Source organism: Oryza glaberrima, chromosome 3 (assembly GCF_000147395.1).
Source record: "Oryza glaberrima chromosome 3, OglaRS2, whole genome shotgun sequence".
In the NCBI taxonomy this organism is placed as follows: Eukaryota; Viridiplantae; Streptophyta; class Magnoliopsida; order Poales; family Poaceae; genus Oryza; species Oryza glaberrima.
Genome location: NC_068328.1, coordinates 1,700,487 through 1,716,002, shown reverse-complemented (window position 1 = coordinate 1,716,002; position 15,516 = coordinate 1,700,487). Strand labels below are relative to the sequence as shown.

Here is a 15,516-nt window from a genome sequence, read left to right as displayed (position 1 = left end):
GCAGACCGTTTTTTAATTAAGAGTGCTTAATCAGACAAAATGAGTGTGAGAAGGCAGATCCTCGAGCACGAAATTTTGAGACATGATGTTGTTACTGCATGTCTAAATACATGTCTACATGTGCGTGTTCAGGGCTGAAAAAAACATGTGCGTGTTCTGTTGTGCTCTCTGAAAAAGATCACCGTTGTTAAATGGAGAAGATACTATAGTAGTATACTATGGAGATACGGATAAATATTAATGCTATACCTATACTTCTATGTGTCTCAGCATGTTGTATCGAGGCAAATGACATTCAAAAATAGCCATACTGCATGATAGTGCAAATAGTTGATGCTAAAACTCTGCCATACCAATTCACACATACACACAAAACAGTTTGCTAAAGGACGTAACTACACAGCCAGTGATAGCTGGTTTGTCTAAACCAGCTACCACTCTATCTATAAGAGGCACCATCCACATATACTTCAAATACAATTTTCTCTTAAACTATCCATCCGATCTACGATCCGATTACACTGTTGTGTTCGTAACAATTAAATCTTTACAACAAGATCTCACATGATTATGTTTTGATGAAAAATCACAAAATACTTTTATGATATGTCTAAATTACTTTTAGATTTCACTAAGTTACTTCTTATATATATAAAAGTAAATTCAGTAAAACTTAAAAGTAATTTACATATATTATAGAAGTGACTTAGAACAAAACGAATGTAACTTTAGCACGTTATTTGAAGTAAATCCGTTGTAGAGATAAAAACATGACTCTATCTAGAAATTAAATTAATCAGCACAAATTATGGAATTAACTAAAAAAATAAAAGTAATCACCTCATAGCATTATGAATGTATAGGAAGTATTTTAATCAAATATAAAAGTAACTCTCTCTCTCTCACACACACACATATATATATGTGTGATAATTTGTTCAATGAAAAAAGGCATTAATTAAAGTTACTTTTTTTTTATAAGTTACTTCTATAATATATGTAAATTACTTTTAGGCTTTACTGATTTTACTTTTATATGTATAAGAAGTAACTTAGTGAAATCTAAAAGTAATTTAGACATATCATAAAAGTAATTTGTGATTTTTCATCAAAATATAATTATGTGAGATCTTGTTATAAAGATTTAATTATTACGAACACAACATTGTAATCGGATTGTAAATCGGATGAGTAATTTAAGAGAAAATTTTATTTGAATCATAGATGATAGGAATATTTCCCCTACTTGCTCAATGGATTGATAGCAACCAAAACTCCTAAAGTACTAGCACGCGGATGTCTCTGGTTAAAACTAATTAGAGAGGCCTCTCTAATTAGATTTACCGTTTGCTAAACCAGAATGTCTGTTATAAGACACGTGACCCACTAAATGGAAACAATGCACGTTTGTCTGGGAAATTGGAAGCTATTTTCATGAGTACAATGGCATAGCCAAAGTACGTAAAAACTAATTTTAGGATAGGATTTTTATGCTTTTACCAATAAATTACACACTAGACACTACATTTTTGTCGAGTTCCATTTTAAACTACCTTTTGAAGTGTTTTTTCTCATTAAACTAGATACTGTTGGCAATTATTGCACTTTTTAAACCGAGCGACCCACGTAGACCTAAGAGGTGGTTAGTCATTGACATGCGGCCACCCAGTTCAAAGTGCAACTCCTATATACAAATTCTTTGGACGTAATAGTTTGTCGTTGACATGGCCATACAACGAGAATCCACATCCTAACATATATTAAGCATACCTAGTTCAAGTGAAAAAGGACCTTCTTATATGATAAAAGTGAAATTTCGGTAATAATATGTGACCCAGAGTGCAAATTACTCTGCCCTTTACTCGTAGCAGCCAAAAATTACAAAAGCTGAATATAAAAAGCAAGAAAATCCTCAATTAATTCTAAAATTAAGTTATTCCAATTCAAAATGAGGCAGGCCAGATAAGCAGGCAATAAATGCAGCATTTGAATTTCATCCAAAAGCATTCGATTTTGCTATATATTTGTCGACAAATTTTTCCCCAAAAATTTGACAGATGTAACTACAGTACATCAATTGAAGTGTAATTACACTGTAACTTGCATGTAATTACACTGTAACTATAGTGTAACTTGTATGTAACTTTCAAAAATCTCTCCGTAACATGTTATTTCGGTAAAATGGAGGTCGTGGGAACAAATTCTTTCATATATGTGTGTGCTATGATTTGTTTTCTTCCTCACCAAAACAAATCTAGTAATAGATCTAACGATTCAAAATTATGTGAAACTTACATATAAGTTACACTGTAGTTACATGCAAGTTACAGTGTAATTACATATAAGTTACAGTGTAATTACACTACGATTGTATTATAATTACATCTGTCAAAAAATTTAGGAAAAATCTGTTGACAAATGTATAGTAGTCCCAAAGCATTACTATATCTCTTCCACCTGGCCGTCCTGTACAGACGGCTGGGCCCAACATCACGTACACCACACTTTGGCCCAGGAAGCAATCATCCGGCCCATTTCATGTTTACGCCTTCGCTGGGCCGGTTACGCGCTCTCCGTGTACCATGTGGCCCATCCGCCCATGTGGCAGAGAGACAAACACCGAAACAGACAGACACGAATCTCAACGCAGCAGCGCCACCAGCCTCCCGTCCTGCCTCCGACGCCGGCGCTGCGGCCGCCGCCGGTGACCCGCCCCTCGCCGCGGCCGGCTGCCACGACCGACCAGATGGCCGCCGCGCCGTCGAGGTGCCTCCTCGTCACCGGCCCGCCGGTAAGGAATCCCCATCCCGCAAACCCCAACCGCTAAACCCTTTCTCCTTCCTTCGTCAACCGCCTCACGGCCGCCGCCGCCGCCGCCGCTCTCGCAGGGCGTGGGGAAGACGACGCTGGTTACGCGTGTGTTCGAAACCCTCCGCGAATCCCACCCGCATCTCAACATTCGCGGCTTCTACACCCGTACTGCGCTGAGTTGCCCTTTCCAGAAGCTCCCCCGCGCGCTCGCTCGCGCTGTTTCGCGATCAGAAATCTCACCTGTTTTCGTGTTGTGTAGGCGAGGTGAGGGAGAGTGGGGAAAGGGTCGGGTTCGAGGTCGTCACGCTCGATGGGCGAACCGGGCCGCTCGCCTCCTCCAAGGTTTCCAGGTCGGGTTCATCTTGCTACCATGCTTGGATTATGATTCCCTTTCTGACATATATGAAGCGAGAGATTTTCATACACTGAAATCAAGTGCATCTGGCTGTTGTGACAAGCTAAAAGAATATGTGATAGAATGCTCGCAATTTTCTGTGCCACCACCACCTACTTGTGATGTGGTAGTTTGGACATTTTCGTTTTCAAAATCTGGAGTACTGTATTCCTGCATATGATCAAGTTTCAGGCACTTTAGCTGCAATCCTAGGTAGCTAACATCCATGTCCATGTTAAATAGTGCCGCCTTTTCTTACTTATGGATAAACTCGGTATAATCTAGTTACCTATATCTGTTGTATTTTTTTTACCTGCACACTTATGCAATGACAATGATGGTAGAATATCGCCCCACTGCTGGTATCCAGCTTATTAAGCTACTTATTCATGTCTCGGATCATGTGCAGCCTCATGTCCATCTGACATTTTCCCTTGTTTGCTGAACTTGGATCCGTTTGACTGACAAATTGTATACATAGCAAGGAAATGATCCAACTAGAAAAATGGATTAAAGTTACACGCTTCTCATCGCCACCGTAGTTGCAAAAAAAGTTAATGTCACTGGCCATCACCAGGAAAATTTGATATTACTCCTTCTGAAAGTTCCGATGCAAAATACTGATTTATAGTACATGAAATTCCGCGGTTCCTTATTGTCCTCTCTAACATTCTGCTCTACTTATTATCTCAGAACTAAATTTGTAAGGTTTGACTTATGACCTTTGTTAAATAGTTATATTTGAATTCGCTGTCAATCCGATTTTTATGTGTGCTTACTGAATTCCTGTCCATGTCATCTATGTTTTTTTTTCCTGCAGCCGCGAGTCTGTTAGATGGCCTACTGTTGGGAGGTACAAAGTAGATATAGCATCTCTGGAGTCTCTAGCATTGCCGGAGCTGCAGGTAAGCCATTCTGACTAAAGATGTATAAAATAAAGTAAGGGATGCACATTGTTTTAGCACATTCATGCGATACATGTAATATTAATTGTACAATGATCAGAATAGCTGGTTTAAAAATTATTTATCATGTGATCTGGAGTTAATAACTCTTTTTACACATCAGGTCAAGGACGACACTGATCTTTTCATTATTGATGAAGTGGGTAAAATGGAGCTGTTTAGTTCGGCATTCTTCCCTGCTGTAATGAGAGTTATTGAATCGAACATTCCAGTGCTAGCCACAATTCCTGTACCAAGATTGGGCCGAGACATTCCCGGAGGTACCATCACTTAATAATTAACATCTTGACAGAAGCTTCTAATTAATGATTTTACTAACTGTACATTATCTCCTACGAAGTACCATTTACATGGTGGTTTGCTCTAAAATACCAATTCAATTATAGGTGTATTATGAAGTTGCACATTTTTTTTAGACTCTACCTTATATCCAGCTATGCTATGTCAAACATCAAAAGAAGGATAACTCCAATATTCTTACAAGAACAACATTTTTGTGCCACAGCCTTCTTCAGATGTACACATGAGTCATTATTCTGATTTCCTGAACCCACACACTTGCAAAAATAAATAAATAAAGTATTGCTGACTAGATATTCTCCACATAAAATGCAGTTGCGAGGTTGAGGAATCATCCTGGAGCAGTTATTTACACCTTAAATACTGGTAATAGGGATGCCATGAGAGAAGGTGTCTACAATCATTTGAGCAGTCTGTTGCAGAAAAGGTGATTTGCTGCCCCCTGTGTGCTGCTTTTTGTATTTTTTATAATGCATAAAACTGCATTTTTCTTAATGCGAAAGAAGAGTGCTCCTTTAGTGACTGCCCCATAAACTTGTAGCCTTGTAACAGAATGTTTGGTCAAATAAGAAAGTATTGTAGTACCTCAATATTTTTTTCAAGTTCACCGACCTTGGAAAGGTGAGCAGACAGTCATATTGTTGTACTCACTGGATACATCTAAACATATAGCATTTGTTAGTTCTTCGACCATGTATTTAAATTCATTCAGTTAAATTTGTATCCTCAAGACAGCCCTTGCTTCCAAATTGTGATAATGCCTTTAGCATGCAGTGCATTTGCCACTAGTATCACACACTATACACAATTCATTTGCTACTAGGTCATTATTGCTGCACATTTTGTATCCATGATGGCTGTTAGTTTAGTTATGCATCCCCGGTGTGCACTGCATTGGTTATTAATATTTATATTTTTTTCTCTTTAAACGATGACCAGGTAGCTTAGATGAGCTCATGTTGAATTGTAGAAATGCACAAAACATGACTAGATATAGAGACTTCAAGCAAATTCTTACCCCCCAAAAAAAACTTTTGGTTTCTTTTGGCCAGAGTATATGACTACTAAAATGGTAATGACGAATTGATTGATAAATCACGTGGGATAGTTCAGTTCTAAATGCATCATATAGTTTCATGGGTCGAGGCACGCTCACTTTTTCGGCATGAATTGGATTTTGTGCTGGCAGATTATTAACCCCATTTTAAAAGCCACTGGTTATAATTCACTAACAAAATAAAACTGATTCTATATGCATATATATCTTCTCTGATCCTGAAGTGTAGTACAAGCAGACCCCAGGCAATGCATTACAAAACTCAAAAGAGAATAGAAGACTTGTTTTATATCTCAAAATCCCATCAGCGGCAGCTATGCAAATGATGTTACCTATTAAAAAAAAGAGAGTATAAAAATAGATTAGGCTTCTCAATCTCGTACTATGATCCATGTAAAAACAATTCATGGACAAAGATGGTCTCTTCTCTGCCATGCATCTAGCATTTTGGACCACTGTTGCCAAGCCACCACCTAATTCAGTAGGGCTTATCCTTCAAGCAAGCAGCAACTTCACATGACACGTTCCTGTGGGGGCACTTGATATGAATGATCACAGGAATTTTTACCCAAAGATGCACTAGCTTTTCATTGAGATGGGCACATAATTAAAGTTTAGTGCACTGATCATGACACCCCTTTACAACCCACTGAGCCCTAGTTCCCCTTAAAACCCTTCCAGAAAGACACCATAAAATGCCAACCCTCTGAGTTTTGGTTATAATTAGCAAATGGCAAGTGAATGAAGGACCATCTTAGTAGAGTTTTTGAGTTTTAACTATTGAAAGCTCCTTTACACTTGTTGACGATGTTTTTGAAGGCAGAAAGTGCAAGGCAATCTCTGAAGAGATACGGTGGTCTATTTTATCTGTAAATTCTGTGCACTACGTGTAATGTAATAATGTTGAGCTGGAAGAAGCAGAGAGGCACAGGGCCGAGTGTAACAGGTTTCTTCATTTGGAAATTTACGTCAATGGGTCTGAGTGGTCATTTGAGGGGAATAATAATAATTCTCAATTGAAGCTCATAAATAGTTGGCCGTTCTTGTGCATACAAATGTGCCTGGTCTGAAATGTTCACACTTCACACTGTTCTACTCTTGAGAAAATGTTTGTGAGTCAGACAGCCCAGCGATTACCCTATTTTCTCTTTGCTTTAGGCAGTGCGTGGAGGAACTGAATGGTATTGATTCGATGGGGAGCCCCACCATGTGATCTGTTCATCTAGGAGGGTCACAGTTTAACTTGTTTATCGGGCAGATATGATTTTTCTTCTGCTTTGCAAGTTTATTTTAGTAGTGAGGAATGATGGCTGTGCATGCATGCATGCACGCCATTTCATAAGCTCACAACTAAGTTTAGTTTAGCCGCAGAAAGAAGATTTACCTCCCTACGGAAGGTGCCATGTTTGCTCTGCAGGAATGCTGTTAGGATCATGTCCCGGAGAAGATCCAACATGAAGAAGCATGTCTCCTTCAAATTAAATAAGCTGTGCTTCAGTGTGCTGTTCATCTTACAGCATCAAGCCCCCACCTCTGGATCTGATCTCCATCTCCAGAAGGTAAACTCTCCATTACTGCATGTTCCCTTAGTCTCCAATTCTGCAAGCCGGCCGTTTTATTATCCCTAGATTCAGTCGACATGGATGAAACACCGGAGACAAGGAGGAGAAAACATGGGTCCGTCCAGCCTAATAGCCTGTTTCAGTTGGCAGTTTGGTGAGACATGTAGAGAAAGAATTAAGAGGCAATAATACAGTGGCCAGTGCTGCATACAGATAATAATATGGACCATCAGATCTACATGATGTTTTGTAATATCATTGCTGGTAGCTAGTGGCAGCTAATTAACCTCCCAGTCCCATCTGTACTACACCTTGAACCCCAATTAAGTGTCGTAGCTTTGTTACTAGGTCAAGCTAGCTAGGCGTGCATGTGCATGCGGACGTCACCAACAACATTTTCTGATCAAGCGAGGAGAGATCCTCGCCATCAGATGTCGCCCTCACGCATGGGGTCGATTTTCCCGCTGGTGCACGGCGCCTACCCTATCCACTCCTCCTTGAGAGCACTATGATGCTGTTTGGACTTTGGAAATTTTAAGAAGCAGCTAGTGAGTATCAACTTGTGAGAATCAGAAGAAAATGGATCTCCCTTCTTCTGCCTCATTGTTTAATTTCTGGATTTAGAACTATCCACTCCTCCTTGAGAGCACTATGGTGCTGTTTGGACTTTGGAAAATTTTAAGAAGCAGCTAGTGAGTATCTAACTTGTGAGAATCAGAAGAAAATGGATCTCCCGTCTTCTGTCTCCTTGTTTAATTTCTGGATTTAGAATTTGAGCAAGAAGCTGAATTGTTTTAAAAGCTGGAAAATCTGAGAGTAGCTTAAGCTCCTCTTTTTTTTCGATAATGACTTAAGCTCCCCTAAACAGGGGCTATGTGTGTCTGCTCCTTGGGCAGTATCGTGTTCATGAGTTTGGGCATTTCTCTAGTGAAAAAATGTCTCGCCGATGATAGCCTTGTGTAGTGTAGGCGTATATATTGGGGTTATGGAGAAATTAAATAGATATTGTGTTTGCTTTTAACGTCTAATATATAAATTATGTAGTTCAATTCATCTTCAGTTTTTCTTGTAGGGATTCTTTCAGTCTATTCAGACACTGGTTATTGTAAAATTGTGGTACAACTCTGGGTGTCAACTGTCAAGTGATTCTCCTATGGATTATGTGATTAACTGAATATTTAAAGGGAGAAACATCTCATCCAATTCCCACATGATGCTGACCAGCGCAGGGGGAGATAAGAAAGATACAGATTGCATTGGCGCTGACTGCATCCCACGCCTTCTTCAGAACGGCCGGTGGCAGTTAACAGAATGGCGCCAAATGGAACGGCCTCGTGTGGTTAGGGAAAACGGAAAAGATCAAAGCGTGTGGTGCACCAACTAGAATCCTCGCGTACTTGAGCTGTCATCCCAGCTAAAATAACTCAGCAAAAGCTCTCCTCTTCCGTTACTGAAGCTGGCTTCTGTAGTAAGAGAATCTTCCATGGCTACATACAAGAAAAGCTGTCATTTTGATCTGCAGCCCCCACAAAAAACATAATCTTTCTCTGATAGGAGGAATTATTATCGCTAAGCATTTCATGGCTTTCTCTTCTTCACCAGCATGTAGGCAAGGCCAGCTGGGTATGCATGCATTCTAGCTAGAATGCCAAGCCAAGAAGAGATTAAGGCATCTCTCCCGGCATCTGTTAAAAATTTGCAAGAGGTAAAGGCTAAAAAAGAGGAGGAGATCAGGGACAAGAGAAGTGGCAAGGAGAAGATGGCGATCAAGAGGGAATATTAAAGGCAAGGAGGGAGACCAAAGGGAGGGTGGTTGTGGGGAAAGAGAGGCAAAGGGAGAAGCTTTCGCTTTCCCGGCTGCTGCTTTCCTCCCTCTTCATGGGCTGTAACTCTTATACCACTACTACCTGCACATGAGCACAGACTCATTGGCAAGAAGCTTGCAGCTCATTGCAGAGCATCGCAGTGCGGCGTCTCTTCTCTTCTTACCCCAGCGAGACCCCATTTCCACAGTGGGAGAAGCAACAGTTTCGCCGCTGATCGGCGGCGGCCGGCCGGTGGTTGCCGGGGAGCTGCATGCTAACTGCAGAGAGGAGGCACGAGAGGATCCTTGTACGTAGCTTCCTCTCCTCAGTTCTTCTTGCTTGATTGATCAGCTCCCTCTGTTCCGTCCGTTTAGTTCATGCGTTTGGTTCTGGGAGGAATGCGGTTGCTTCTGATCTGTTTGCACGTGGTGGGGTTCAACTGCTCATTATGTTTGACGTTTTTGGATCATCATTTGCTTCTGTTCATGTGCTCAACCGTCTTGATGACTGGATGGCTGCTTCGAAATGAATTGAATTCCAGAAACCATTTCTCAGAAGATTCTCCTCCAGTTCGTCTGATGTTTTTTCCCTCTATGTTTCTGTGGTTTCGGTCATGTTGATTACTGATACGAAATTCCACCTCACACATTGGAAATTTTGGGTTCTTGATCGGGGTATTCTTCGAAGGAATTCAAGCTTGCTGAATATGCATTGACCTGTTGAAATGAGCAAATGTCTTCATGAATTCTGTCTTGTGCGCTATTCCTTTTATTTGCAGGAAAAAAGTCGTAATGGTGATCAATAAATTGTGTTCACTACAATATTTTGGTGTGGCTGATTTTCTGTAGAATCTGACATGATACCTCACATAATTTTACAGGATAGTAAGGTCTATCTCGTTCGTCCTTCAGATATCCTAATATTGCCATCGCAGCGTACTGCTGGATCTCTCTGGCAACAAGTGCCACCATGCTGCAGTACCTGGACTTCTCTCATGCTAGCACCTCAAGGAAGTGGTCACACAAGAGGCAGGGCGAAGGTACGGTGATACACGGTGATTCATTTCTCTCTGTCCAACTTACACATGGTCTTTGCCTTAATTTCTGAATCACCAAGTCACCAGGACAAGCCCCATCCTTAATGATGGTTGATGCTTAACGAGTTAACGTACACTTGAAATAAAAGAGTTCATTGAGACCTTCTATGTTGTTTTTCCAGCTATTCGGTAATTGAATTTGAAGCAAATTTATAACTGATCAAGGTGCCATCTCTGAATTTGTAGGATTTGAAGCCCCAAGGAATAGCATGGAGTTCACCCTGGAGGCTCCACAAAGCTATGGCGTCTTCCAAGAGGATGTCCCGGTGAGTCTTGTACATTTCCTCACTGTTCTGTAGTAAGAGAGTAATTCCTTTCATGTTTTGTCCCCCCATAAGCATCTAGTGAATTCTTCTGTTTCCAGAAAAGAACCTGTCTTTTCAGTGACTAACAGTTCATTTTCTGCACGAAGGAGCCAAAGTAGTTAGATTTCTCTTGACAGATGAGATGCCTACTTATGATTTCTGTACATCATAGTAACATTGCTGCTAGGTGTATCTGTACCCGAATGTTGCTGTATGAGAAGACATCATGAAACATCCATTAATAATGGTGCCTAACAGTAGACCCCCAGCTACTGTTGGGTACATAAGTTACTATTTGGCATCTAACCCCATGTGGATGAATTATTTCATCGTGAAAACAAAGTTGTATCTTTCATCAATAAATAAGGAGCTGTATAAACCAATGTTTAACTTTACATCCTGTGCAAGAGCTAATTAACTGGCAAGAACTTTTGCAGTGGCCTGATTAAGCTTCCTGTAACTTGTGCAGTACTCGTGCAACATGAGGCAACAATACCCAAAAGCTGGTCTCAACCACAGCTCATCCCCAATCAAGAGGATCATCCATGAGGACGTATCCTTCAGAACAAATGAAGTTCAGAAGAGACCAAGTGTCATTGCCAGGTTGATGGGCATGGACTCACCTCCAATGAGTACAACCGCCGGCGAGCTCGCCGCCGGCCACACGGAGGAGAAAAGGCAAGACATGATAACCTCCACAAGGCCAATGCCAAGAAGAGATCCTTCTGAAATGGTTTCAACCAAGCATGTCTCCTTCGTGCAACACAAGGGCTCCATGAAGCATTCGCCGAAGCAAGCTGAGGTCTGTGCCTACGACGACAGCATGGAGCTCTTTGGTCAGCTGAGCAAGGCGATCAGCAGCAGTGAATGGGCTAAACCGCAGCCGCGAGAGCACCCGCAGGAGGAGGAGCTGCAGAAGTTCAAGAAGGATTTCGAGGCGTGGCAGGCGAGCAGGATGTGGGAGCAGTCGAGAGCTCTGGAATTGGAGAGCCATCTCGACGACGACGACGACGATGACGTCAGGTGCACTGACATCGTGCCTTACAGGTTCCAGCACAGAGGGAAGGATAATGCCGGCAAGAAGCACACGCACTCCAATGGCGACGCGCACTGGAGGAGGAGCAAGGAGAGCGGCGCCGGCACCGGCACGTCGATCTCCGGCAGCCGGACGTTCTCCCTGACGAGCGCGGACGCCAGCTCGACGCGGCTGCCGCTGTCGAGATTCTACTACGAGGAGGAGAGGCTGCTGTCGCCGAAGAAGATAGTGATCCTGAAGCCCTGTCCCGAGATGAGCACCGACGACATCGAGGAGTCGTCGTTGGGGTCGCCGGAGATGGTGAAGAAGGAGAACAACATGGAGGCCTTCCTCGAGGAGGTGAAGAAGCGGCTCAAGGTCGAGCTCGAAGGGAGGATGGCTTCCGACGACAGGGCGGCGGACAGGTGGGCCGCCGCCGGCGACATTCCGGCTGACCCGAAGCAGATTGCTCGGAGCATCGCCAACCAGATCAGGGAGACCGTCACCAAGGACCTGCACCCGGCGTTGCTCCGGTCGGAGTCGACGCGGTCGTACCGCAGCGACGTCCCGCTCAATGGCCAGAGCCAGATGGACTACATCTGCAGAGATGCCAGGAAGCACCTCTCCGACAGGCTGAAGAATGTGCTCCGACGAGAGCCGGAGACCGAGCCGCCGGCACTGTCTCACCGGAGAAGAACCGCCTCGGCGTCGTTCAACGAAGAGCTGAGGCCGAAGCCGAGGCATGAGGTGGCAAGGAAGGGCAAGATAAGGAGCAAGGAGGAGAAGAAGCACGCGATCGAGTCCGACGTCAGGTCTTTCAGACGTGGCCACCACAAGGCGTCACCAACTCCGGCGATCGACTCCGACCCGGTGTCGCCGAGGAACCTCATCAGGTCGTTCTCGGCGCCGGTGTCGGGGACCACTTTCGTGAAGCTTCTCTCGGAGGAGCCGCGGGTGCTGACCGGAGCACGGCTGCAGCGCAAGCAGGAAGGCTACGGGAGCAGGCCGCCACCGCCATCGTCGGAGGAGAGGAAGGGGAGGAAGGACACGTTCAACATCAAGGGCAGGGTGTCCAACCTGAGGCAGAATCTGGGGCTGAGAGCGAAGCTGTTCGGCAAGAAGCTCCACTCCGCCGACGAGTCGCCGTTCCCTGATGATCTCCCTCCGATCGGAACGCTGGTCACCCACCCTTCCGTCCTCATCCACCCCGGCGTCCTCCAGGTGAGGCAAATCTGAATTCTTTGAGCACATTCTGCTTCAAGATTCTGTTTTGTGCGTCAGCTCAATCTGACATGAGAATGCTGTTTGTTTTGTGGCAGGAGAACTCCACCGAGGTGCCGCCGAGCCCGGCGTCGTGGTGCAGTAGCCCTCCTGATGAGATGAGCAGGGGAGGTTACCCGAGCCCTGTCTCGCCATTGGAGGCTTCGTTCAGCGAGCACCGATCTCCCTTGAAGATGGCGGCTAGGGACATGAGTTCGAGTGCTTCTGGTAAGTAGCAACTGCAGCTTTGCTCTCTGAATTTGCTTGCAGCCATCAGGCATGGCACTTGCACTGTTGATCTGATGTTTCTGACCAAATAAATTTTCTCAGAACCAGAGCATCCATCGTCGGAGCAAGCTCAAACCGATCAAGAACTCGCAGAAACAAGTCCAATCCAGGACGACGACGACGACGACACAGACGAGATAGATAACCCCATCAAAGCTTACATCAGAGCAATTCTTGTCATTGCCGGTCTGTACGGACAGAGACGAAGCTCTGACCAACTCTTCTCAGACCGCGAGGTGAAACCGATCCCCGCGTGGGTGTTCGAGGAAGTCGAGTCGTCGTCGTCCTCAGCCCCGGCCACCACCGACTGCGACGCGGCGGCCACCGGCGTCGACCACCGCCTCCTCTTCGACCTGATCAACGAGTCGCTGCCGCGGGTCGTCCAGGCGTCGACGACGCTGTGCGCGTTCAGCAGGTGGTACGGCGCGGCGCCGAGGAGATCCCCCGGCGGCAAGAGGCTACTGGACGGGCTGTGGAACACCGTGCAGGCGTGGCTGGCGCCACCGCCGCCGACGGACTCGCCCAACTCCGTGGACGAGCTGATCGGCCGCGACCTGAGCATGTCGCCGTGGAACGGCCCGTTCCGCGAGGACGTCGGCGCGGCCGGCGCGGAGATGGAGGCGGAGATACTGGACGAGCTCGTCGACGAGACGCTCTGGGACGTGCTGCTCAACGTCGGCGACTGATTGACTGACTGATCGGTCTCGTGGATCAACTCCTTGAGCATACCTGTACATTTTGGGGCGTGTTTTTTTTTTTTTCGTTTTGTTTAACTCTGCTTTTCAGAGTGCTTGCTGGGTTTGTGGCAAGGTGGTGTTGGTGAGTGCAAAATGTCCGTAAGCTTTGTGTGTTGAAGGATACTGAATTTGTCATCACAAATGCATAAGGAAGCTTAAAAAGGAGTGAAGAAAAATAAATCGACTGTAGTTGCATATGCAGCTTCATTTGCATCCGGCAGAGAAGGTTCGTACTAGTTTACAAAAACAATGATTATTAAAAAATATCAAAATATATGAAATATATCACTATACAAATATGTAAGATTAAATTTGATATCTACATATATACAAGAAAAATAACAAATCAAATCGAAAATAGTTAACGTACCTTCGCAGTTATATTTCTTATTTTTTTTACAACTTTATAAAATGTTAAATTTGAATTTGTAGTGTGATATGTTTTATATTAATATACCTTACTATTTTTTAGAAGAAAATAATATTTATTTAGGTGATGTACGAGAAACAAGGGAATACTCTCTAAGGATAAAAATACTTTCCCAATACTACTCTTCATCTTGCCCACAACTCATCTGTTTCCCCTTCTGTTATCGAGGGCAAAAGATACTGCCATGGATAATTGGACATGGGCCGAATTCTGGAGGCCGGCCGGCCCATTTACAATGAGAAGTCTGGCTTTCCGTTTAAGCCCACCGAGATATCTCTCCCGGCCCGTTCCGCTCAGGCATTATTTAACGACTAGTGATCGTGCACGTGCAAGGCAGGTATAAGCCAATATCAATTAAACCGGATATATCCTCTCCAACTAATATAAATCAAACTCATCATATTGCAAGAGAACATTTTTATTATGCACAAACCATATTAACAGTGGTAGTAAAAATATGATATAAATGTATGATGTTTATTTCAAAATTAAATTCCTTGTGGGTTTCATAATACATTAAGGGACTATATGTCAGCTATTGTAAATAAACCTGTTCAAAACTTAAATGTTCATGATCTAAACAATATATACATCAAATCCCCGATACTTGTGTTTCTAACATGGTTTCTACCTTTTTACCCGGTGAGCCTATCAACCAGTCCAAATATCATTTTTCAGAGTTTTTGCCCCAACAGACAGAAACGATATGAAAGTATATTTGCAATGACTACTGTTACATATTGGAAAGGAATCGATTGGCAATGCACATGCATATAGCTATATCAAAATCCTTTTTTGCACGGAGATATGTCAAAATATTCATACTAAAACCAGCAACGAAAATAATTTATGTGAATTAAAACAAAAAAAAAGTGGTTTAGATAGTTAATTGTGGATTGAAGAAATAAATATAAGAATGCAATGGCAACACATATCATTTTATATCTTCTATTATTCAGCATAGGAATGGTTTCAGATTTTTCAGGTTTTACAGATAGAAGCAACAACAAGATTTCAATATAAACACAGGAGGAATACTCTTACTTGTTGGTGACATCTATAAACGGGAGGCACCAGGGTGTCAATTTAGCTTTCTAGCGTTTATGTCCTGCTTATAAAAGTCATCCCATCATTGTTGTTTATTAGTTGTAGAAAAAAATATTATTGAATAGATACACAAATTATCTCAAGAAAAAGTCTGCAGTCTGCACTACAAAACATAGAAACATGATGTAGTATATCGATTTTAACATATAGAATCAGTAATCACACTAATCTGCTCTACTTGCTGGGCCTCACAGCTCATAACGACAACACCGCACATTTCTTCGGAAGTCTAATCATTGCAAGCATGTCATATGCTCTCTGTAAATGTAATGTGCGTGGATGTCATATCAGGTTGCTATTCAAAATTCATACAAAAAAAATTTATACAGCACCACTGTAAGTTGTAAGTTTATGACTTACATATTTATGCTAACTGTATCCAAA

The 15,516-nt window shown here is 43.1% G+C and overlaps 1 pseudogene; it reads left to right on the top strand.

Moving 5' to 3' along the window:
- The first annotated feature begins 2,418 nt into the window (after window positions 1–2,418).
- Window positions 2,419–13,840, top strand: LOC127767240 (uncharacterized; annotated as a pseudogene).
- Window positions 13,841–15,516: the final 1,676 nt, after the last annotated feature.